This window comes from Sapajus apella, unplaced genomic scaffold, assembly GCF_009761245.1.
Source record: "Sapajus apella isolate SASKATOON/1434 unplaced genomic scaffold, GSC_monkey_1.0 scaffold90, whole genome shotgun sequence".
Lineage (NCBI taxonomy): Eukaryota > Metazoa > Chordata > Mammalia > Primates > Cebidae > Sapajus > Sapajus apella.
This window is the reverse complement of record NW_022437030.1, coordinates 1,747,887-1,774,810: the sequence shown is the minus strand read 5'-3', so window position 1 is coordinate 1,774,810 and position 26,924 is coordinate 1,747,887. Positions and strand designations below refer to the sequence as shown.

General features: G+C 38.8%; 1 protein-coding gene and 2 long non-coding RNA genes across 4 annotated transcripts in view; all 3 read left to right on the top strand.

Moving 5' to 3' along the window:
* Positions 1–26,924, top strand: part of N4BP1 (NEDD4 binding protein 1) — a 73,541-nt gene that overhangs the window by 13,349 nt on the left and 33,268 nt on the right. The window lies entirely within an intron of this gene.
* LOC116534901 lies at positions 1,812–5,063 on the top strand. Its single transcript, XR_004261937.1, has 2 exons — positions 1,812–2,260; positions 2,494–5,063. It is a non-coding gene; the product is annotated as an uncharacterized LOC116534901 (long non-coding RNA).
* On the top strand, positions 5,361–8,960 carry LOC116534900. The gene is made up of 2 exons (XR_004261936.1): positions 5,361–7,553; positions 7,592–8,960. It is a non-coding gene; the product is annotated as an uncharacterized LOC116534900 (long non-coding RNA).

Genomic DNA, 26,924 nt, shown 5'->3' with positions numbered 1-26,924 from the left:
CCAGTTTTAAAAGTAAAGATTTGAAAGCATTAGTTTGGGGCCTTGTGACCCACCAAAATCTAAATTGCAGATAAAAAAAAAATAAGAACTCAAAAACAATAACAGGCATACTACAGTTTTTGAAACACATTTTTTCTCCCCAGTCCTGATTTTTATTAAAAACAGATCATGATAGGACTGATTTGTTTGCAAAATAAACTTTAGTTCATTATATTTGGCCTGATTACTTGCATAAAGCACAGGAAGAATAATTATTTCTCACATAGGACTTTTAAATTGGCTCCAATGGAATTCAGTTCTATAAGGAATCTCAGTTAAGACTTTTAAAAGCGAAGCCCAGCCATGGGTTTATACCATCAGATAGCTGTGAATTGGGTAAAGTCCTCTCCTCTTGAGGTCCCAAGATAACTTGGGGCTTCTGGGCCTGTCAGAAAGTGACATTCTTTACTTACCACAGGTCAGGAACCCTGTACAGGTACTGTGTAGACAAGGTGTGAGGTTAGTGTTCCCAAGGGGCTTTTATTGTTTCTCTCTATAATTCAGGTTTGATTCCTTCAAGGAAAGCACGCCATTCCAGTCAAAGCCTTGGTATAATAACCAGTTTCTCCCATTGTGTCCTGCTAGAAAAGGAAACTTTCTTATTGCATTTATGCAAATAATTATATTGCCATAAGTTAAAAATGCTCACAAATAGTTTCTAAATTCTGGAGAAATCAGATAGAAGCAAATATGCTTCAAATTTTATTTACAGGAATATACTGACTTGTTAAAAGCTCTAAATAGTGCAAAAGAAAGTTTTCTTTCTTTTTCTATTTCTTTTTAGACAGTCTCATCTATTACCCACACTGTAGTGTAGTGGTGTGATCGCGGCTCACTGCAGCCTCCACCCTCTGGGTTTAAGCAATTCTCCTCCCTAGTAGCTGGAATTATAGGCATGCGCTACCACACCCTGCTAATTTGTGTACTTTTAGTAGAGATGGGGTTTTGCCATGTTGGCCAGGGTGGTCTTGAACTCCTGGCCTCAAGTGATCCACCCTCCTACGCCTTCCAGAGTGCCGGGATTACAGTCATGAGCCACTGCACCTGGCCATGAAAGTTTTCTTGGCTCAGAAAAAAAACAAAAAATAACAGCAACATTTTAAGCAAAAAATGTAAAGAAAAAGATTAGTTATCTGTTCAGTCCGTTCAGTTAACTCCTGTTCTGCTTGATATTCATGAACATTTTAGCGATCCATGAGAGTCCTGAAAGTTTTTTATTCCAATGTCACAACCTCCAGTGTTAGTAGAAACTTGCATTCAAGAGCACCTGTTGAGTTTTAGAATTATATTTATAAATTATAAAACCATCTTCTAAATAGGATCAAAACAAGACAGTTGTCTGTGAATGAAAAAACATTTTAGGGCAGCCACACTCAGACACAATTGACAAGGAAATTTGTTACCTCTATGGCACACAGGAATTTAACATAACAATTCTAATATTATTGCTAACATATAGTGAGGCATATCAGAATTATAGGAATCTCAAAATTTTGTAACTCATAATGTATTTATATAACACCCAAAGAGAATTGAACACCATTTTATATTTTAAAATGTTAACCTTTGTTTAAACACTGGATATTAACCAGGAACAGTGGCTACACCTGTAATCCTAGCACTTGGGGAGGCTGAGGTGGGCAGATCACTTGAGGTCAGGCAGTTGAGACCAGCCTGGCCAACATGATGAAACCTTGTCTCTATCAAAAAATACAAAAATTAGCTGGATGTGGTGGTATACATCTATAATCCCAACTACTTGGGAAGCTGAGGCATGAGAATTGCTTGAACCCAGGAGGCAAAGGTTGAAGTGAGCCGAGATTGCATCACTACACTCCAGCCTGGGCAACAGAGCCAGACCTTGTCCCCCCTAAAAAAAAAACCACTGGATATCACAGTGTAGAATCCCAGGTCACCATAAGCCATTCATTTAGCCAAAATGATAACTCACAAATTTTAAAAAAGAAAAAACCTTTATTCTGGTAGAGAGCAGACAGCTCTCTTATCTCTGATAGAGATCTTTCCAAACAGCAAGATCCAGTGAAAATAGCATGATGCCAACTGAATTTGTCTCTTCTTTCCACATCCCCCCTTTTTTTGTAGTTTACTTTAAAAGCCAAACAAAAACCTCTTATTATTTTTAAATATTACATAAAAATTATTTTCAAAAGAGAAAACCAAATTTCATGTTTGCATTAGTGCATCTTTAATGCCAAAGCTAGTTTTTTTGTTTTTTGTTTTTTTGTTTTTTTTTTTGAGACAGAGTCTTGCTCTGTCTCCCAAGCTAGAGTGTACTGGTACAATGTTGGCTCATTGCAACCTAATTTTTGTATTTTTAGTAGAGATGGGGTTTCACCATTTTGCTCAGGCTGGGCGTGAACTCCTGACCTCATCCCACCTCAGCCTCTCAAAGTGCTGGGATTATAGACATGAGCCACCACGCCCAGCTTAAAGCTAGTTTAAATAGCATTTTACAAATCTATTTAGTTTTAATTATTTGACCATAAGGTAAGATTCTTAAAACGTTTTTATAACCCTTTATAATATTTTTTGTTAAAAAGCAGAACAATCTTTTAGGACACTATTATGCTTTTATTCCAATGTTCAATTTATGGAAAACCAGAATAATACCTCTTTAACTTTAGCCAATGTGTTTTCGCACATTAATTGTTTATAAACCTTCCACAACTCATTTAAACCTTTAGATTTTTCCTTCTTCACTTAACACAGTCATTTAGCCCTGTAAACTTAGGCAAGAAATTCATATCCTCATGCCTTCTTAGAATCTTTTACCAAAAGTACGTTCTACTTTCCTTACACACTTTGTGTGTAGAACTGTTTCTTCAGTAGTCTCAAATGCATGTTATGCTGTTAACTCTTAGCAACTTTTACTTTCAGTTAAAAGCCTGGTTAGTAAGCGATTTTAATTATGTACCAGGTTTGCAAACTAGAACAGATACCAGTCAGAAATGCAGATAAGGTCTGACTCTTTCCAGCATAGCTAGGGGACTTGGCTACCTTCACATGTCACCAGGCTTTACCTAGCTGTAAAGCAGATAGGTTGTATAGTTGAGTCACAGTGGCAGTTTATGAAGCATTTAGGAGACTTAATAACCTTTAAATTATACATCTCTCGCATAAATTCCCTTTCTTGACTTAGACCATCTATGACATACTTGGACTTTCTGACTTGTCCTAAACATCCCTCTCTTTAAACATTTTACTTTAGGACAAGAATTTATCATACATGATTAATTTATATAAAGTCTTTTCTTTATGGGGGCTAATTTCACATGTCTCCAGGCCTTATCTAGAATGTAATGGCTTAAAGGTAAGTATATTGAACAATTTTCAAAAGTTAAGCAGTTCATGACCTTAGAGCATTTAACAAACCTAATGAGACTGTATATACAAGCTGTGTGTAAATACACACATATATATATATATATATGTATATATATAGATAGATAGATAGATAGCTTGTATATGTAGCTCACCTAATTTAGATGGAATGTCTAAATTTTGAAGATATTTTTATTTACCAGTAATCTTTAAAACTGTGTTCATTACCAAAGGATTACTAAAGTGATATGAACTAAAGGGCATTAGTTTTAGTATTTCTGACAAAATATCTGATTTAAGTGCTTATTTTTGTTTCAGCTAGTTAATTAGAGCTTTTTTATATAAACATCACACATACAACACTTACGTAGACGATCCAGTAGTTGTAACATTTTTTCCTTTGCCAGTTTCTTAAGTTCAGTTGGATTACCGGCTTCAGGGTGGAGCCCTGCAAGAATCAGGGCTGGGAAAGCATGTAGTTCCTAGGGCCTAAAAAGCAGGCACAGCTGAAAAGCCAAAAAAAAAAAGAAAAAAAAGAAAAAAAAAATTCTCAAAGTTAAGGGTCCCATTTTAATATTGCATCCTGGATTTTCAAAAGGAAAATGTTGGAGAATAGTGCAGTGCTTTTAGCATGCATTTAATTACATGGCAACACAAAGCCACCCCATTTTGTTCTGTTGTTCTTGTTTTTTTGATATGGAATCTTGCTATGTCACCCAGGCTGGAGTGCCGTGGCGTGATTTCAGCTTATTGCAACCTCCACTTGGTAATCAGTCCATTTGTAATTAGCCCTTCCCCATGGGAGTCTCATCTGTCACTAGAGGTTAGGGATTTTTCCTTCCTACTTTCCAGGTGACCAAGAGCATGCTTCTCTGATTCAAACATGCAGTGAGCAAAGCATCCCTCCATAACTGTTATTAGCCATCTCTTAAAGTATATTTTGTACCTACTTATTACACATCAAGGCTAAAATCTCTCCCATAATGCAGAGTAATTTCTGATACACCCAAAAGTTAAAAAAAAAAAAAAAGTCAGGTAACATAAAGCCGAACAGAGCCTTAGATTTTAAGAGTAATCTATTGGCTTTCAAGTGGGGTTCCATGAGGAAGACAGGTTTTTTCCATGTTACCAGATATCGAAATTATCAGTTTTCTCATGTGGGCATCAGGAGGGCAAAGTGGAGAAATAGTTGACTGAGAAGAAAACTTTTTCTCAAAAACAACCAATATCCGAGAAAAGAGAGAGAAAAAACAAGAGGCCTTTTAAAATATATATAGCTTGTATATCCATTTTTAATTAAGTTGATTTTAACCATAGAGCTTTAAAAAAAATTTTTTTTTGTTAATCTCTTATTGTCAGACTCTAGCCAGGACAGTCAATATTTCTGGCTTTTGAACTTTGCCTTAGGTAACCTCCCATGTGAAATTAATAAGTTTTAGCTAGGATTATAGCTTAACCATGGACGTATAATTTGTTTCCAAGAGATGGTAAGCAGTTTCTTTTTACAAGATACAGAATCTTCCCAAGGGTAGTTCAGAGAAAGAAAAATTCAAGACAGGAAATCAGAAGCTAGCCATTGGGGTGGGGGTGGGACCATCAAAAGTAGCAAAGTCATACAAATAAACCAGAGGGAACCATTTCTGAAGCCAAGAATTGGACCCAGGCCGCCACTGTCAAAAGGCAGCCTTGGCTACTGAGTTACAGCATTCAGCGGGTTCTGTTGCTCTTCCCAGAAGGAGCCTAGAGGATCCAATTTTAAACTTGCAAAGGCTTTTACCTACTCAAGATTTTGAATCGCAAAATTCCTGTCCTCTGGATGGCAGAGATCAAGAGAAAATATCCCCACATGGCTACAAAGTTAAGCTCTCAAGGACATAAGAGAGAAGCTTCATCCAGTTTTGGTTTCAGGGCTCCCTGCCAGACTGGCTTTTGAAAAGTGGGTTTACAGGAGGCGGAGGTTGCGGTGAGCCGAGATCGCGCCATTGCACTCCAGCCTGGGTAACAAGAGCGAAACTCCGTCTCAAAAAAAAAAGAAAAGTGGGTTTATAGCAGGCCTAAGCCCAGCATTCTGTCCTGTTACTCCTCTCTTTGTTACAGAGTAACACAAAGACAAATTTTTAACACAAAGGGTACCAGATTTGCTACTGCCTAAGGATCAGCCTCACTAATCCTTTTTTTCTGTTAATCAGACCTTTCCAGAGGAGACAGTGATATTTACCATTTGTATACACACACACACACACACACACACACACACACACACACACACACGAGTGAGAGAGACCAGAAGCTTGACTAGTAAGAATTTTATAATTTGTGTACACACACACACACACACACACACACACACGAGTGAGAGAGACCAGAAGCTTGACTAGTAAGAATTTTATGCCCTTTTTGCCAACATACCAGGATACCTGGTTCCCTTTCTCTGCAGCTTCCAGCACAGAGTGGCTTTGATGACCTTGCTCACTGCATCATAGCTTTGGGGGCCAAGCCCTGTTACAAAAGAAAATCATCCTTGTCTGCTTTAAGGAACAATAGGCAAAAGCTTCTCAATTTTGCAAGATGCTGCCCATTGGGCAGCATGGGGAGCCGAATTAATATTTTCCATCCCAGCCGAAGCAAAGTACACATTAAAAAATAGACACTAGTAACCTTGCTCAAACACCCAGTATCAACCTGGCAAGGCTCAAACTTTCTCCTGTAGGTCCCTGTTGTCTTTGATTCACTCCAGGTGAGGAGGAATGACCTCCAAACCATAATTTGATGGGTGGTCTCTGAGCAAGACTAAGAGCAAGTCACCCTGAGTCAAGCCTGTTAAGCTTTCTTCAGGGCCCTCCAAATATGACAAGACAAATAAAGGTTCTCCAAGATAGGCCTGCTGTACTTCTGTCAGCAATGTCTTCAGAGATCCCTTCCACATGCAGAAACAAACACAAAGACAAGACAGACATAAGGGCTTCCAAATCAAGATCCCTAACCAAGAATTCCAGAATACCCCTTCCACCCTATTCTCCTATTTTTTGCCTGAGAAATCTCCCCTAAATCTTCTGGATTGAGGAGAAGTCGCCCTAATCAAGACTCTTCCTACTAATTAAGGAGAGCCAACTGAAACCCCCCCAAAAGGAGCCAAACTGAGACACTCCATGGTGGAGCTGCAGACACTTACCACACTGTGGGGTCTACAGAACCATTTGGGAGACGGAAGGAGGCTTTGGCAGTGCCTAGGATACTCACTGAACCAGATAGCCCATAATGGGGCTACAGACAGACACCCTGTGATAAGGCTGCCGTTATGGGATGTCTCCCCAGGACTGTTTCTCCATTGCAATTAAATTCATGTGCATTGGGTCAGCAGTGCCCTGCCAGTAGAGATGGTGTCAGAGTCAGCCCCTAGTCCAAGAGAACTAGGTAGCAACTTGGGCTGGCCTCTGGATCCATTGCCAGAGCGGTGCTACCAAATCGCAGGCAGGTACCCACAAGAGCAATCCCAGACAAGCCTCCAAATTTGTAACTGCTCAACGGGTTCACCTTGCCCTCTGTCTAGACAGAGCCAGTTTATCAAGACAAGGGAATTGCTGTGGAGAAAGTAATTCACAACACAGCTGGCTGTGTGGGAGACTGGAGTTTTATTATTATTCAAATCCCTCTCCCAGAGCAGTCAGGGATCAGTTTTTAAAGCTAATTTGGTGAGTAGGAGCTTGGGAAGTGGGGAATGCTGATTGGTCAGGTTGAAAATGTAATCGTGGGGGTTGAAATGAGGTTTTCTTGCTATCTTCTGTTCCTGGGTGGGATGGCAGAGCTGGTTGAGCCAGATTATGGGTCTGGGTGGTGTCAGCTGATCCATTGAGTGCATGGTCTGCAAAATATCTCAAGCACTGATACTAGGTTTTACAGTAGTGATGCTGTCTCCAGGAGCAATTTGGGGAGGTTCAGCCTCTTGGAGCCAGAAGCTGCATGACCCTTAAACCATCATTTCTAATCTTGTAGCTAATTTGTTGGTCCTGCAGAGGCAGACTGGTCCCCAGGCAAGAAGGGAGTCTTTTTGAGAAAGAGCTATTATCAGTTTTGTTTCAGAGTCAAACCGTAAACTAAATTCCTTCCCAAAGTTAGTTCGGCCTATTCCCAGGAATGAATAAGGACAGCTCAAAGGTTAGAAGCAAGATGGAGTCTTTTATTATCAGACTCTAGGCAGGACATCATGGAGTCAGTTGGGTCTGATTTCTTTTACTGTCGTAATTTCCTCAGTTATAATTTTTGCAAGGGTGGTTTCACCAATCTACGAAGTGAATTCCTTTGGCAGGTTCTATATTTCTGATCTAGGGAAAAGTTACCCAGGTTGTTTTGTCATTATGACTGATGGGCTATAAAGTTTTTCACGACTCACTGCACGAGTTTTATTAATTAGCTAGAGCAACTCAAAGAACCCGGGGAAGACATTTACTGGTCAATTATAAAGGCTGTTATAAAGGCTACAGATGAAGCAATGCATAAGGCAAGGTATGAGGGAAAGGGCTTAGAGCTTCCATACTCTCTCCAGGCACAACACCCTGCAGGATAGCTACTAGCTCTCCTGAAACTCTCCAAAGCCGGGATTTTTAATGGAAGCCTCATTACATAGGCATGATTGATTAAATCATTGGCACTGATGGTCAAACTAACCTTCAGCCCCTGTCCCCTCCTGGGAGATTTGAAGTAGGGCAGAAACCTTAACCCTCTCATTCTATTTTGATCTCTTTGCTGACCAGCCCCATTCTGAAGCTACCTATGGATGCCAGTCCTAGTTCAACTCATTAGCGTGTAAAAAGAGATTATCACTTTGAAATTCTAAGAATTTTAAAAGTTGTATTCCAGGAAATATATATTTCACAGTATCACCGTCTTACAAGGTAATGAAACCATGCTCTTTGGATTGTCTTTTATGCCAGACAGAAATCATCTGTATCTATACTGGACAAAAATCTACAAGTTATAAGGTAATTTCACAGATTCTGGACATTATTTAATATAAATGTCAAAAAATACATTCTCCTCTGACATACATTGGTGTACTTTTTCTGTAAAGAGCCAAATGATAAATATTTTAGACTTTGTGGACCACAAAGTCTCTGTTTTATTTATTTTTTGTTTCAGTTTTTACGGCCCTTTAAAAACGTAAAAAGTATTTTTATCTCAGGGGTTTTATATACAGAAGAGTCCAAGGGCTGGATTTGCACAAACCAGTATGATAGCCACTACCGCATGTTGCTGTCTGCATTACTTTGGTGAAATTAAATATTCAGATCCTTGGTTGCATTTCAAGTGCTAATGGTCACATGTAACTAGTGGCCACCAATTTGAATAGTACAGCTATAGGACATTTCCATCACTGAAGAGGTTCTTTTGGACAGTGCTACCCTAAAGTATTAAATAATCCTTGATTGGCTCTGCTAGACAATAGTATGACATTGAGGCTGGACGCAGTGACTCACGCTGTAATCCCAGCACTTTGGGAGGTCAAGGCAGGTGCATCACCTGAGGTCAGGAGTTCGAGACCAGCCTGGCCAACATGGTGAAACTCTGTCTCTACTAAAAATAGAAAAATTAGCCAGGCATGGTGTCAGGCGCCTATAATCCCAGCTATCTGGGAGGCTGAGGCAGGAGAATCGCTTGAACCTGAGAGGTGGAGGTTGCAGTTAGCCAAAATCATGCCATTGCACTCCAGCCTAGGTGACAAGAGTGAAACTCCATCTCTGGGAAAAAAAAAAAAAAAAGTATAACATTGAAAGAACATGCCTTTTTTTTAAACCTTATTTTCAGGGTTTTTGTAATTTTTGTTCGTTGCTTCCCTTATTGTATACAATATTTGGAGGTTATTCTTGATCACACACACACACACCTCATTGTGTTTGCAAGATGTCTTAGGAGCTAGTGAGGCTAGCGAATTATCCTCAGGAAATTTCATAAGGAATCTTAATATTGTATTTTAAATATTAGCCAGGTGAGATTTTTGCTTTTTTGTTTTTGTCTGTCCTTATTGGCTCTTCTAAAACTAGGAAACCAACCTCAAAAAAAAAAAAAAATCAAGAAATTATTTCTACATATTTCAGCTGTAATATTTGTAAATCCAGATCAATTCCTCTCTCTTTAAAATTCCAAAAATCTGCTAAAATTTCTGGTCTTCCAGAAAGTGACTTCAGTATACAACAGAAGGCTGAGATCCTGCACGACAGGATAGGCACCAGGCCAGTTTCCTGAGCATGAGTTAAACACATGAACTACAGTTCTTATTCTTTAATAGTGACCATTCTATACCTTATTAAATGAAATTCTTAATTATATAATTCCAGATACGGCCTGGGTTGCACAATCAGTTTGTCTGATTCTGTTCTGGTAAAAAGGGGGGCCAATTCTTAATGATCTTATGCGAGTAGCTGCATATCACAAAAATTGAAGAGAACCAGTGTAAGTATTTTTAATTTCTGGATTTTGAGAGTCAGGGAAAACAAGATAACATTTTAAAGGTTGTTTTGTTTTGTTTTTGTTTTTGTTTTTTTTCCATTTGTAAAAGCATAGCTTGCTAAGTGGCAGTTTTGTTAAAAATGAATGAAAAGGGGCTTCTTATACCTGAGAGAAAATAGAACATGTAAAAAAATCAACCATATTTCAAATAACTACAGTTAGATTTCTTTAATTAATTCCATCAGTCATTACATTATGTTCCACTGGATCTCGGGTTGTCTGCTTCACAAAGGGTCCCAGAAATCTCAACTGAGTCCTTTGGTGTAGTCTGGCCAGTTGTTTAAGGGATGTCGCTTATACTCCAAAGTCTGTATTCATGAGTCAGTTTCCTGAAGTATCAGTAGTCAGGTGTCTAGCATAGTCCCTCTGCAAGACTCCGTGACTGTCATTCTTTGTTGTAGACCCACTTTCTATACTAGGAAGAGAGGAAGGAAGAAACCACTTGTTAATAACGAGACTGGATAACCATGGTCAGTTTATACAGTAACCAACAAAATCAGGATGGAGGAGAGTTAAAATTTATTAAGGTATAGTACATAACTGTTAATTAAGATTGGAGCAATGTTTATCTGAAAGCTAAGAACATATTGTGGGCATTGACAAGGCCCTAAGGCCTTCCAGTGTATCTTGTAAAGTGTGTAGCCTGTTTAAAAAAAAAAGTTAAAAGTTTTTATCTATACAGAAATATCCAGAGAAAAACCATGCTTCCCATTTGATTTGACAGAACCTAATAATGTTGAGCTATTTAAGAAATACAGAACACCCCAAAGAAACTAGTTTTAGCATCCTTCTTGTTACAAGGTGAAAAAAAACACAAATATTTGTGATTTCCCAGGGACCTTTAGGAACTTCCAGAGACCGTTAGATGTAAAAGACAGAGTTGCATGCTACTCAGCAATAGAAAAGGACAGGTTGACTATACATTGCAACAATGTGGATTAATCTCAAAACTATCATGCTGCATGAAAGAGCCTTACCAAAAGTGTATATATACTGATGTGATTCTGCTCTTGCTACATTCTAGACAGGGGTAAACTAATCATAGTTATGGTGAAAAAAAAAATCAGAATTAGGACAACACAACTGGAAAAAGACATTAAACACAGACTGGGTATTAGATTAAGAAGCTGTGTTTTGTTGGGTACGTTAATGACATTGTGGTTATATTAAAAAGAGCATGTGTATGTGTGTGTTCAATTATATACTCGGTGGTTAGGCATGGTGGTGTGCACCTGTAGTGTTGTCAGCTACTTGGAAGGCTGAGGTGGGAAGATGGTTTGAGGCCAGCATTTTGAGACTGCAGTGCACTGTGTTTACACCTATGAAATCACACCATCTGGACAACATAGTGAGACCCGTCTCTAAACAAAAGTAAAAAATTATATTCTGTGTCTGTCTCACTTGGAAATTAACTGCATATTCCAAAGAGTAACAATCAGTCTAACCAAAGTCTTGAAGTTAATGAAATATCCTGGAAGTTACGCTTACCCTGACAACTGAGCAACATCCAACTTCTGGTATCAAAAAGTTTGTCTGAGTTGGGCATGATGGATCATGAGGTCTGGAGATCGAGACCGTCCTGGCCAACATGGCGAAACCTTGTGTCTGCTAAAATTAAAAAAATAAAAAAATTAGCTGGGTGTGGTGGTGTGTACCTGTAGTCTTAGCTACTCTGGAGACTGAAGCAGGGGAATTGCTTGAACCTGGGAGGCGGAGATTGCAGGGATTGTGCCACTGCATTCCAGCCTGGGCAACAGAGCAAGACTCCATCTCAAAAAATAAAAAAAAAAAATTTAAGTTTATCTGGCTGGGTGCCATGGCTCACACCTGTAATCCCAGCATTTTCAGAGTCCAAGGGGGTGGATCACTTGACATCAGGAGTTCAAGACCAGCCTGGTCAACATGGTGAAACCCCATCTCTACTAAAAATACAAAAATTAGTTGGGCATGATGGCATGTGCCTGTAGTCCCAGCTACTCGGGAGGCTGAGGCAGGAGAATCACTTGAACCCAGGAGGTGGAGGTTGCAGTGAGCTGAGATCAGGCCACTGCACTCCAGCTTGGGCAACAGAGTGAGACTTTGTCTCAAAAATAAATAAATAAATAAAATAACCAGGTATGGTGGCACATGTCTATAATCCCAGCTACTTGGGAGGCTGAGACTGGAAAATCTCTTGAACCCAGGAGGGAGAAGTTGCAGTGAGCTGAGATCACACCACTGCACTCTAGCCTGAGTGACAGAGTGAGACTCTATCTCCAAAAAATAAAGTTCGTCCATATTAAAATTTTATTTAGTTGAACATGTAATTTTATATAATCATTATAGTTTTTTGAATAGAGATAGGCTTACTATGTTGCCCAGGCTGGCCTTAAACTCCTGGGCTCCAGCAATCCTGGCTTGACCTCCCAAAGTGCTAGGATTACAGATGTTTAAGCCACCACACTGGGCCAAATTTAATACTTTTCATAATCAGAAATACAGATGAGTAATATTAGCCTACCTGGTCAGTAAGCCAGTAAAGCTTAAGAAGTATTATTAATCTCTGTCGCAAAAAACATTTTTAAAAAAATGTATAGGCTGGGTACGGTGACTCAACGCCTGTAATCCTAGCACTTTGGGAGCCTGGGTGGGTGGATCATTTGAGGTCAGGGGTTCGAGACCAGCCTGACCACCACATCTCTACTAAAAGTACAAAAAAATTAGCCGTGCATTGTGGCAGATCCCTGTAATCTCAGCTACTTGGGAGGCTAAGACAGGAAAATCACTTGAACCCATGAGGCAGAGGTTGCAGTGAACTGAGGTCACACCACTTCACTCCAGCCTATGTGACAGAGTAAGACTCCATCTTTTTTTTAAAAAAAAAAGAAAGAAATGTATATATGTATTCTACACTGGTAAAATCAGGGAAAGAACATTTATTTTTAAATTAGTATTAATACTGATTTGTCTGAGAATTATTTTGATTAAATGAATTTGGATTCTTAAATAATAATGATTTTGAAGTATTGGTTTCTGTGAGTTTTGGAGTTTTTCTTTTTTTGTTGTTTTTTAAGAGATGGTGATCTTCAGTTTCCCAAGTAGTTGTGACTACAGGCATCTGTCACTACAACCAACCTGGGTTTGGTTTTTTTGTCCTTAAAAGGCTAACATGTTTAAAGTATTAGATGTTCAGTTTCATTATGTTTTAGGAATTCTAAGATTATAGAGTTAAGGAAGTGCTTGTAATTCTCTGTCAACCAACTAGAATAGAGATTGTTTGAGGAACTTTATAATCTAATGTATTAATAGCCCTGAAGATATTTCTCATTCATACCATGAAAAATAAGGCTTCTCTTACAGTCACAAATACACAGAGAACTTTCAGCTTCAACAGTCTTAATCACAGGTAAAAATAATTGAGAAATACATAACTGGTCCAGATTTCAAAAAGGCAGTCTTTCATTGGTCCTGAGACATGATCTTGCACTAACAAAAACACAGAAATGACTAAAATCAGATTTTCTTGAAGTGTCTCATCTGACAGAAAAATAGATCCCTATTGTCTACCTGACAGACCACCACGTGGTCAGACCATAAAATCAGATTCCTAGCAGAGTTCAGTTATCAGCCATGCATAGACCAGATTCATGTATACAGAGGGTACAGTTGAAACTGCCCTAGTGATTCATAGCCACTGGTCTCTGGGCCAGTGTGGAAAGGCACATGTGGCTAAGAACCATCAACCAAAAACACATTATCAGAAGAAAAGGAGACAACAGAGAAATAGCAGAAGTAAAATTATCTTGCTGCTTCGTATTCTCTTGGTACCCTGGGAGCCAAAATGAGACATGCTTGGGTTTAAGGAGCTGACAAAGTGCCCTTCTGGGGCCACTCAGTTTAGTAGCCCCAGCAGGTTAGAGTCCCTTTGGGCATCTGAGTGGGTCCTACTTTACTGCCAAAGTGTAAAAGTTTTTTTGAAGTTATGTAAGCCTGACTTTCAGACAGGTAACTCATGAGTGAGGGACTAGCAGGATTACAGAAGTGGGTCAAAGAGCACTTGAAGTTTTCAAATTTACTTTTTAAATTGACAGATAAAATTGTGTTTATTATGTATCCATGATGTTTTGAAGTACATAGGTAGTGTGGAATGGTTAAAGATAGCTAATTAACATGCTTCACATAGTTGTCATTTTTGTGGTGAAAACACGTAATATCTATTCTGTTAGCATTTTTCATGAATACAATATATTGTCATTAACTATAGTCACCCTGCTGTACAATAGTTCTCTTGAATTCATTCCTCCTAACTGTAATCTTGTGTCCTTTGACCAACATCTCCAGAATCCCTTCCCCAAACTTAGCCAGCCTTGAATAACCACCATTCTACTCTGTGTGTCTAGGAGACCAACTTTTTTAGATTCCACTTACATTATTTGTCTTTCCATGCCTGGCTTATTTCACTTAACTTCATGTTTTCAGGTTTATCTATGATGTTGCAAATACCTGGATTTCCTTTTTTTTTTCCCCTATGGCTGATTAGTATTCCATTGTTTATATTTACCATATTTTGATATTTGCAAAAGGGTCCTGGAACCAATCCTCTGTGGACCCAAAGGGATGACTGTATATAACATTTTCTATCTTATTAATATTTTATGTATTGATTGATTGAGATGGGGCCTCACTCTGTCACCCAGGCTGGAATGCAGTGATGTTGTCATAGTTCACTGACACCTCAAATTCCTGGGCTCAAGCAATTCCCTTGTCTCAGCCTCCTGAATAGCTGGGACCATAGGCGAGTTTACCACCATGCCCAGCTACTTTTAAAATTTTTTTAGAGATGGGGCCTCCCTGTGTTGCTCAGGCCGTTCTCAAACTCCTGAGTTGAAGTGATCCTCCCACGTTGGCCTCCCAAAGTGCTAGGATTACAAGCATGAGCCACTGCACCCAGCCAAGAAGTTTTTTCATGTATGGTAGCCCCCTTATCCACTGGAGATACATTCTACTCCCAGTGGACACCTCAAACCTTGGATGCTACTGAGTTCTATATATACAATGTTTTTTTTTCCTATACATAGATACCCAGGATAAAGATTAAATTATACCTTAGGCATAATAAAGGATTAACACGATTTATTAATAATAGAAGAAATTATAACAATATACTCTAATAAAAGTTATTTTCTTACTTAGTGGAGAGGTTTCATCTCTGCAGTTAAAGGAAGCTATTTACTGCTTCTCTTTGGCATGTCCAAATAGCCAACATTACTACTCTTGTATTTTGGGATCATTATTAAGTAAAATAAGAGCTACTTGAAGATGGCCCCTAGATACTGCTACAGTCGATCTGATAATCAAGGCAACTGCTGTCTGTTGGGCAGGTAGTATATACAGCGTGGATGCACCAGACAGAGGAATGATTTCAATACTATACAATGGAATATTTCACTGCACTGCTTAGAAGAGGGCACAATTTAAAATTTATGACTTGCTTATTTCTGGAGTTTTCTATTTAATATTTTCATAACATGCTTGACCAAGGGTAACTGAAGCCTCACATAAGGAGGGACTGACTACTGTACCTGTTGGCCATTTTTATGTCTTCTTTTGATAAATATGTCTATTCAAATCTTTTGCTCATTTTTTAATTGGATTGTTTTCTTGCTTTAGTTGTTTTGAGTTCCTTTTATATATTTTGATATTAACCTCTTTTCGTATGTACAGTTTGCAAATATTTTCTCGTTCTGTAGGTAATCTCTGTTGATTGGTTTCTTTCTTATGCAGAAGTTTTTATTTGATGTAATTTTGTTAGTCTGTTTTTGTTTTTGTAGCCTCTGCATTTGAGGTTATATTTTTAAAAATCATTGTTCAGACCAATGTCATGGAGCTTTTCTTCTATATTTTCATCTAGTAGTTTCATAGTTTGGGGTCTTAGCTTTTAAGTCTTTAATCCATTTTTGTTGATTGTTGTATATGATGTGAGATAAGGAGCTAATTTCATTATTTTGCATGTGGTTATATACTTTTCCCAATACATTTATTGAAGAGATTGTCCTGGGATATCATTCTGTTTATTTGTGTCTTCAGTGTCTTTTTTTGTCAGCATTTTCATTTTCAGCGTAAGATTTTTGACCTCCTTGGTTAAATTTATTCCTAAGTAGGATTAATTGTTTTCTTGATTTCTTTTTCAGATAGTTCACTGTTAGTGTAAAAACACTACTGATTTTTATGTTGATTTTGTATTCTGCAACTTTATTGAATTCTGTTTTTTTGGTGGACTTTTTGCGGCTTTTTTAATGTAAGATCACATCATCTGGGAACAGTTTAACTTTTTTCTTTCTAGTTTGGATGTCTTATATTTCTTTCTCTTGCCTAATTGCTCTAAAACTTTGAATACTATGGAGAAAGAGCACACTTCTTTGTCTTGTTCCAGATCTTACAAAATTTTTCCTTGTCGAGTATGATATGAGCCGCAGATTTGTCATAAGCGGTATTTATTGTGTTGAGGTGTTGAGATTTTTTTTTTTTTAATTATGAAAAGACATAGGATTTTATCCAGTGCTTTTTTGGCATCCAATGAAATGATCATATGGCTTTTGTTTTTCATTCTGTTAATGTAATGTATCGTTTTTTTCATTTGTGTTTGTTCAGCCATCCTTGCGTTCCTTGGATGAATCCTCCTACTTGATTATAGTGAATGATCTTTTTAATGTGTTATTGAATTCTCTTTCCTATTACAGTAGTCTCTTGTCGTTTGTAGGCAGTTGGTTCCAGAATCTCTCACGGATACAAAAATCTGCAGCTGCTCAAGTCCCTGAAATAAAATGATGTAGTGTTTGCATATAATCTGTGTATATTTTCCTATATATTTAAATCATCTCCAGATGATTTGATCTCCTTGATCTACTTATAATGCCTTATACAATGTAAATGCTATGTAAATAGTTATATTTTATTCTTTAGGGAATAATGACAGGAAAAAAGTCTGTATGTGTTCAGGACAAATTTAAATTTTTTTCTGAGTATTTTCCATCTGTGGTTGGTTGAATCCATGGATGTGGAACCCATAGATAGAGAAGGCCAACTGTATTTTGTTTAGGGGTTTTATGTCTGTGTTCATCAGGGATATTGGCCTGTAGTTTTCTTTTTTTGTTTTATCCTCGTTTGTTTTTGGTACCAGGGTAATGCTGGCCTCAAAAATGAATTTGGAAGTATTTCCTCCTCTTCAATTTTTTGGAAGAGTTTGAGAAGAATTATTATTAGTTTTTCCTTAAATGTTTGGTAGAATTAAGTAGTGAAGCAAGTCATCAGCTCCTGGGCTTTTCTTTGATAGGAGACTTATTACTGATTTAGTCTCACTCATTATTAGTCTCTTCAAGTTTTCTGTTCATAATTCAATCTTGGTAGGTTGTATGTGTCAAGGAATTTATCGATTTCTTCTGAGTTATCCAGTTTGTTCTTGTATAATTCATAATAGCTTTTTATGATATTTTGTTTATCTGTAGTATCAGTTGTCTTATTACTTTTTCATTTCTTATTTTGTTTTTTTTCTTAGTCTAGCTAAAGGTTTGTGAATTTTTAGAACCTTATTTTATAAAACAACTCTTCATTTTAATTATCTTTTCTATTTAATCTATATATTTCATTTATTTCTCCTTTAATCTTTCATTTATTTCTAATCCAGTCTTAATTTCCATCTGGGTTTCGCCCTGTTGCCCAGGCTGGTCTTGAACTGAAAGTGGGGTGCTGATGTTCCCTACTATTATTTTATTATAGTCTGTCCCTTCAAATCTATTAATATTTGCTTTATGTACTTGAATGTGTGCGCATATGCACACACACACACACACACACACACACACACACACACACATATAGTTGCCATATTGTCATGCTGAATTGACCCCTTTATTATTTTATAATGACTTTATTCTAATAGTTTTTGACTTAGAGGTTTTTTTTAATCTGATACAAATATAGCTACGCCTACTTTCTTTTGGTTTTTCCATTCACATAAAATACCTTTTTCTATTCCTTCACCTTCAATGTGTATGTGACCTTACTGGTGAAGTGAGTCTCTTGCAGGCAGCATTTACTTGGATCTTATTTTCTTTTTCAATCATTTCTCTGATCAGTTTACATTCAAGGTTGTTATTGATGGGTAAAGACTTCCTGCTGCCATTTTGTTAATTGTTTTCTAGTTGTTCTGTACTAGAATTTGTGTATTAGCATTAAAAAAGATTGTTGGAATACAGTTGCTATGTTAGATACAGATTGGCTAATACCTTACAGAGCAATGATACTGTGACTTTTTTGGTTACTTTTCTAGCAGGCTGAGAAGCATCTCTGTCTGCTGGATAAAAATCTACATTTTCATGTGTAGCTTCACAGTCTAGACCCTAATCAGTAACGAATAATATGTTAGGCAAAATTATATTTCCTAGAGAATTAAATTTCCTAGAGTGCTCCCATAAGGGAGCACTCTCTTAGGCCCACTCAAAGATTTTGAAAGGTCATTTTTTTCCCTTTATTTAGAAGTATTTGATAATTTTCTTTAACTTTTTTCAGACTACTAAAATGAAACTCCCTTCCCTGCTTTTTGGTCATCCTCTCCTTCTTAAACAGTGTTAACCAAGTCATTGATAACTAGGCTGGATGTCAGCCTGTCTTCCTGAACCTCCTAATTACTGTTCTGACATGTACTTCTTAGACAATTATTGATTAGTTCAGGGTTTCTCAACATTGGCATTGTTGACATTTTGGCCAGATAGTTGTTGTGTGGGCTGTACTATGCACTGTAGGATGTTGAACAGCGTTTCTGGCCTCTACCCTCAAGTTGCCCGGAGCATCCTCTTGGTTGTAACAACTAGCAGTGTCTCCTGACATTGTCAAATGCCCCCAGGAAGGGCAAAATCTCCCCTGGTCAAGAACCATAGTTAAATGTCCAAGGCCAATCCCCATTCTTAATATAATACAATCTAGTAAAGCTATGATAAGTGCTATAGTTGAAATAATAACATACTGTTTGTGTGGAAAGCAGAGATTAAAACACTTTGGATTTCTTGGAAGGTGCTTTTGGATTAGAGTAGAAGGAAGGAAAGTTTAAAGTAGGATACAGAACTAAGCACGTTAAAGTCTCGACTTCAGGGACTTTGAATATTGTTCTGAGAATCTTGAACATTAATCCTACACAGTGAGGAGCTTCAGAATGTTTCTGAGCAAGGAGTGAAATTGATATGTTTTCAGAAATAACTTTGGTACTGTAACAAAGGAGTGGAATGTGATAAGACTGACAATAGGAAGAAGAGTTTAGAATTAGTTGCTGTGTTCACAAGACTCTAAGTGCCTGTGTCACTGAAAGGGAACTTGGGCCAAGGATGCAATGAAAGAAAGCTGTGAGCTCTGATTCAGACCTGTTAAGTTTTAGGCACGTGTGAGATAACCAGGTGGAAGTGCTCAGGGTATAGTCTTGCAGCCTAAAAAAATAACGGTTGCTGCTTCTTTGAGAAAACACCAAATGGCGCATGATGCCAGTGTAGCTGGGGCCAATGAGGAGGTGGGTGGGGGGTACAGGAGGGCGACCCATAGGGCCTGGGGGCCTTGGGATGAGGAACTGCAGAGGCTTCAGCAGTGGCATCTGGAGCCAGGGCCCCAACCAAGGAGTAGATGTCCATTACCAAGCTGGGCCACCTAGTCAAGAACATGAAGATCAAGTCCCTGGAGGAAATCTCTCTTCTCCCTGCCCATCAAGGAGTCGGAGATCATTGACTTTTTCCTGGGGGCCCTCTTAAGGATGAGGTTTTGAAGATTATGCCAGTGCAGAAGCAGACCTGCACCAGCCAGCACACTAGGTTCAAGACATTTGTTGCCATCAGGGACTACAACAACCACGTCGGTCTGGGTGTTAAGTGTTCCAAGGAGATGCCATCTGAGGGGCCATCATCCAGGCCAAGCTCTCCATTGTTTCCATGTGCAGAGGTTACTAGGGGAACTAGATCGGCAAGCCCCATGTTATCCCTTGCAAGGTGACTGGCTGCTGCAGCTCTGTGCTGGTGCGCCTCATCCCTGCGCCCCAGGGCACTGGCATCATCTTGGCTGCGGTGCCCAAGAAGCTGCTGCTGATGGCCAGTATTGATGATTGCTGTACCTTAGCCAGGAGCTATACTGCCACCATGGGCAACTTTGCCAAGGCCACTTTTGATGCCATCTCCAAGACTTATAGCTGCCTGACCTCCGACCTCTGAAAGAAGACTGTATTCACCAAATCTTCCTATCAGGAATTCACTGACCACCTCATCAAAACCGACATCATAGTTTACATGCAAAGGACCCAGGCTACAGCTGTAGCTGCAACATAGAGGTTTTATACAAGAAAAATAGAGTGAATTATGCCTGTTCAGAAATGTTAAAGGTTAGAGGTGGAAATTTGGAGTTATCACTAGAACAGTAAAAGTTAGAATTACAACTTAAGAGTCTATGAGAGTATAGTTGAGGGAGAGGACCAAGAGAGAATTTTGGGAAATTTAAGGAGCAGTAGAGAAAGAAAGCAAAAAATTCGGGGGGACTAGTCAAAAGTAGGAAGTATTCTCAGAAGCGTAGAGAGGAAAGAACTTGTCATGGGGAAGCTGGTCAATGGTGTCTTGCTAAATATAGCCCAAGCAGAATGAATACAAAGGAGGAGACTTTGGGCTAGGCATTAGTTGTCATTGTTGGCATTCAAGAATGGTTTTGGTTTGAATGGGGGCAGAATCTAGAAGGCAAGGGATTGACAGTGAAATGGGGCTTAGGCTACTTTTTTCAAAAAGTGTAAAGCCAGGCATAGTGCCTTATACCCGTAATCATAGCACTTCGGAGGCTGAGGCAGGAGGATTGCTTGAGGTCAGGAGTTTGCAGCTGCAGTGAGCTATGATCACACCTCTGTACTCTAACCTGGGCAGTAGAGCAAAACTCAGCCTCTAAAATAAAAGTGTGAAGACGAGAGGACAGAAATGGAGTAGTCCCATGCATCAGCAGTGAATTTGAAGGAAGTGTTCTGTAGGATGTGGGAAACCCAAGCATGTTTGTAGGCAGAGGGGCAGCAGTGCATAAACAGAGAAGTGATGAAGCCTGCAAAGATATAACTTTGAAAAACAGGTGGGAGAAGGAAGTCCTGAAAGGTAGAATTTTTGGACGAAATGGAGGGGATTCACACATACTGACTTCTGGGCTCTGATCAAATACACGTTTTACTAAGAATGAGAAGAATGACAATAGATATGAGATTTGGGCACTTGAAGAAGTTCTTTGAGTATGAGTGAAGATCAGGAGAGCTGAAAGTTTTTGAAGCTGTCAAATTATGGAGATTTACAGATGTAGTGGGAACAGAGTCTAGAGTAGACACAATGTGAGACAGCTGGTCCAGTCTCTAGGAGTACACTCAGAGTCACCGTGCAGGCAAGTCCATAGGAAAGTGGACTTGCCTGCATGGTGACTCTGAGTGTACTCCTAGAGACAGGACCCTTCCAGGAATGTACTTGATAGACATGTTAGAGATGAGGTTAAAGAAAAAAATGGAACAGACAGTAAATGTTGAAAGTATATTGGGGAAAAGATGGCTAATAAAGGCATTATTTATTTGGTAGCAGTCTTACTAAATATAGATGGCTAAATAGAGACCTAAAATGGACCTGTTATAGATTTATAGATTAATGATTTACAGTTTGTTTTTTTCTGAGGCATATGTGGTAACTCTAATTCATGTATATGCTATTTCAGATTAATGTCTGAAAGTCATATTCTCCTTTTCTCTTGGAATATGGAACTCCTCTTATGCAAGAATCTCCTAAATACAAAAAAAAAAAAAAAAAAGCATCCTAAAGTGTGCATCTAGCATTGAGAAGTACTGGTCTGAGCCATTTTAGAAATTTCTCTTTAATGTATTAAGAGCTTCCTTGCCTGCGTAGTTTCTCTTTCCCCAGTGACTTGTGGTTGACTTGAATGTCTGATATTGTGCCGTGGTGGAGTGATGCTCCTCACAGCTGTCAAGTATGTCATATCTACCCCCATGGTAGCTGGTTGTGGGCTGCTGTGGTTTTTAACCATTATGTCTGTCTTGAATTTGTTTTTCACTCTGTTTGTCCATTGTCATTTGTTCCTCTATGCTCTTCAGGTAGCACTTGATGCTTTTCCTTCTGTACTTACAGTCAGCTACTTCTGAGAATATGCAGCCTGGGTGAAGCTGGCAGAGCCCCTTTAGTGTATGCACATACTAAGAAGTAGAAGATGCTGAGTAGTGGTGCGAAGAAACCTTTCCCTAGGTCAAACCTACACACACTTGAGCAGCTGCTTTGGTCATTCCTGGATTAAGCTGTGTTTTGAATGGCAGAAGTTGCAGGGAACTCTCTCCCTGGATTTGTGAAATGTTATGATAGAGTTGAGAAGAACTGAGTTTATGAAAGATAGAATAATACAAATTCCATGTACCATATGAAAGAAAGTTACTTTAGATCATGCCCCTCCCCCATTTTTCTTAAAAGCCTGAGTAAAGTAAAACAGAATAAGAATATTGTAGGATGGGGGAGATAACTTTTAACTAACATTAAAAGTGTTCAGATACCAAGTACAACCAATTCAAATGATGAGTATTTGGACTGCATTTTCTTTCTTATCAGTGTAAGTAGTTGCCAAACATCTCAAATGTAATGATGCTGTATACTTTATTGTTCCTTTCTGAACCTGAATATAATAATCAGTTGTCGCTACTGAGTACTTCAGAAGAATAAATTGTTAATGAAATCTGAATCTTAGGGGATGATTGCTTTTGGGGGACCAAAAAAAAATAAAGTGGGTTTGTGCATGTGAAGCAGTCATGAGCATTTTGCACAGCTCTTTCCCAAAACTAGGGAGTAAATCTTGTGATACTGGTTTGAGTTATATGAGGAATACTGTCAGACAGCCCTGTCTGTGCCGAGTATTTCTTTGCCAGTCTTGCCAGTGCTTACACACTTCCAGCTCAGGAGACCCAAGAGCTCTCCTCCAGCCCTCTGTGATGCTCTCAGAGGATCTGACTCTTACAATTTTTTAATCCAAACAATATCTGAATATATTCCCCTAGATAACACTTTCTGTGAAAGGATTGTTGTATATGCTATGAGAAGTCAGTGGATTTGTTTCTAAGTAATACCTCAGATTGAGAATTTTATAGTACAAAATTGCCATAAGTTCAAATATAGAAGATTGACTTTAGTTGATTAAAATGTTGAGACTTTTGCGATTGTCATTTTAAAAAATGATAAAAAATTAAGGTTGTTCAACTGGTCTTATCTGTCTCAACATCCAGTTTAATTTTACGTTTTATTTTGGTTGTATAGTATGAAGAACATTTGAAGTCATACAATTAGTTATAGATTTAACATTTTCAAACAGCTATTCTTGCATAATAATATTGAATCAAACTAATCCAGAAAACTAACAGAGAAGTAATAGAAAATGTTTCTTTTGTGGATAAATTACTCATAATATTTCTTAACTGCTGACATTCTTATCTCGAATGTCAGACAAGAAACAAGCAAAACTTAGTTAGAGCCAAAACTATCAGTGACACATCATAGCATGTTATGCCTCTACTTCAAAATTTTTAAATTAAAATTAGAAGGTGGGGAGTGTACTAAAATAATATATAAAAAAAATGGTTTTAAAATGGAAAATCAAGTAGCACTAAAAGATTTGTGTGAACAGCAGCAGTTCCTTGCTTCCAACCCTCCCCAACTTCCTAGAGGTAACTTTTTACTGTTTTTAGCTGTTTGTTCTATGGTTACCTAAATAGTTATAAATAATATATAGTTGACCCTTGAGCAACATGGGTTTGAACTGCACTGGTCTGCTTATATGCAGATTTTCTTCCGCCTCTTCTACCCCTGAAATAGCAAGACCAAACCCTCTTCTTCCTCAGTCTATTCAAAGTGAAGGTAAGGATAAAGGCCTTCGCGACGATCCACTTTCACTTAATGAATAGTAAACACGTTGTCTCTTCCTTATGATTTTCTTAATGACATTTTCTTTCCTCTAGCTTACTTTATTATGAATATAGTATATTATACATTGAACATACAAAATTATGTTAATTGACTGTTTTCATTATCAGTAAGGTCTCCAGTCAACAGTAAGCTATTTGTAGTTTGGGGGAGTTAGAAAGTTATAGGTGAATATTCTATTGTGTTGAGGTGTGTCAGTACCCCTTACCTGTGCTGTTCAGGGGTCACCTGTACTGCCATTTCTTCTCTTTTCTTTTCTTTTTTTTTTTTTTTTTTTTTTTTCAGAACAGAGTCTCACTCTGTCACCCCAGGCTGGAGTGCAGTGGCATGATCCTGGCTCACTGCAACCTCCACCACTTAGTCTCAAGTGATTCTTCTGCCTTAGCCTCCTGAGTAAGTGGGGACTACAGATGCACGCCACCATGCCCGACTAATTTTTGTATTTTTAATAGAGATGGGGTTTCAACATGTTGGCCAGGCTAGTCGTGAACTCCTAACCTCAAATGATCCACCTGCCTAGGCCTCCCACTGTGCCTGGCTCATACTGCTGTTTCTTATCAATTGTAGGCATTATTCACTTTCTTTAAGATAAATGAGACAAAAACTATCCCACTTTTTCTAATATAGTTATGTTTTTTAGTTACCCACTACAGAGCCAAGTACTATACTACATTTATGGGGGGTTTTTTGGTACAACTTTTAATTTTTTTCTTGGATTTTTTTTTTAAGACAGTGTTTTGCTCTGTTGCCCAGGCTAGAGTGCAGTGGCACCATCTCGGCTCACTGCAGCATCTACTTGGGCTCAGGCAGTCCTTCCACCTCAGCTTCCTGAGTAGCTGCTACCACAGGCACGCACCACCATGCTCGGCTAATTTATTAACTTTTTGTAGAGTCTAAAAGTTAATTTTTTGTATTGCCCAGGCTGGCGTCAAACTCCTGAGTTCAAGAGATTCTCCCACCCCAGCCTCCCAAAGTGCTGGGATTACAGACATGAGCCACCACGCCCAATCCTTTCCTGGAATTTGTATCTGCCCTGTTTTCATCCACTTGTGAAATGTATTATGTATATATACCCTTAATGTTTTATAAGTATTTATTTCTATCTCTATTTAGCATCCTTTTTGGGAGAATACCCCTAAAACCTTCTTCCCTCCTCTAATCAGCCGGTTCCTCAGCTTGTCTGCTGCATAATTATGATGTTTGGACTTCTATTTGCCACTCTTGGGTTGTATAACTAATTATTTCATCTCCCTTATTTTTGGTGAATGTCACTGTCAGATAGGTTTCCTAAGAAAAGAATCCACAGGAGTAATTTTCTGGGTCTTTATGTTGTATTTGATATGTAATATGATAAATACAGAATTATAGATTGAAAATCATCTTCCCTTAGAATTTTGGATACAGTCCTGCTGACTCCCCACCCCCATCATCCAGAATTGAGAATTTGTGACATTATTACTATCATTTTTGTATATCTTGTTCCCACCCTGCTCCCAGGATTTTTCTTGTGGGACTTTTGAAAGTAATCATGCCTAGGTATTTTGTGTTACCTTTCAAGATATTTCTGTCCTTTAGTTCCAAGAAAGTTGTAATTGTTTCACTAATTATGCTTGGCTTCTTATGTATTGTATTTATTTATTTATTTAGAGACAGGGTCTCACCCTGTCACCTTGGCTGGGGTGCAGTGGCGTAAACATGGCTGACTACAGCCTCAGCTTCCCAGGCTCAAGTCATCCACTCACCTCAGTCTCCTGGCTGACTGGGACTCCAGGCACATGTCACCATGCTTGGCTGATTTTTGTGTTTTTTGTGAGATGGGGTTTTCCATGTTTCCCAGGCCAGTCTCAAGCTCCTGGGCTCAAGTGACCCACCCACCTCAGCCTCCAAAAGTGCTGGGATTAAAGGCTTGTGACCTCACCCAGCCTTCTTGTGTATTTTAGTTCTGGGAAATGCTGTTATGTTATTTCTGTGTTTATTGCCATTCTCTCGTTTTGAAATGCTAGTTATTTGGATTTGGGATATCCTAGGTGGACCTTTAAGGCCTCTTTTCTTATTTTCCCCATTTCTTTGTTTTCATGGTACTTTTAGAACTAGATTACTTCGTTTTTGTCTTTCAGTTTTTCTATTGACTCTTATTTTGGCCGTCATATTCTTAATTTGCCTGCGTTTCTATTCTGATTCCTTTTTCTCTTCTTTTTCTTCCTTCCTTTCCCTTCTTTTAGCATCCCGATTCCTGTTGTGTGGGTTCAGTATCATCTTGTGTCTGTTGAAACCACAAATTGAAATTTTGTGAAGGTTTTCTTTTGTGCCCTGCATTACCTGGTTTCCTGCAGTTCTCTGTGTGATCTGTTTAATTGGCTTCCAGCCTTTCTATTCAGGCCTTTCTTCCAGTGTGGGTGCTTTTGATGTTTGATGCTAACTCTGAAATGGAAGCTCTGTATCTGGGCAGAATCTGTCAACAGGTGGGCTTTACCTTGGGTCAGATAGAGCAGTAGCCCCTTTTGAGAGAGTATTTGTTTCAAGGGTCTTTCATGTGGAGAATAAATCTCTCCTCTCCAGCTTGGCTAGTTGTTGCTTGTGGCCCACTCAGGAGATGTGATCAACTTTTCCTTATCCAAGTGGCTGCACAGTAATCTCAATAGTATTTTTCCCATGTGAATTCATCCATTCACTTATTCATTTTGGATGGGCAGCGTCACTTACATTAACAGGCAAGACGCTTCCAGTTCTGGGTAAGATAGAGTAAGCAGGTCAGGCACAGTGGCTCATGCCTGTAATCTGGCACTTTGGGAGGCTGAGGCAGAAGGATCCCTTGAAACCAGGAGTTTGAGACCAGCCTGGCCAACATGGTGAAACCCTGTCTCTACTGAAAACACAAAAATTAGTCAGGTGAGGTGGCACACACATAATCCTAGCTACTTGGGGGGCCAAGGCAGGAGAATCGCTTGAACCCAGTGCCACTGCACTCCAGACTGGGCAACAGAGCAAGACTCTGTCTAAAACACACACACACACACACACACACACACACACACACACACACACACA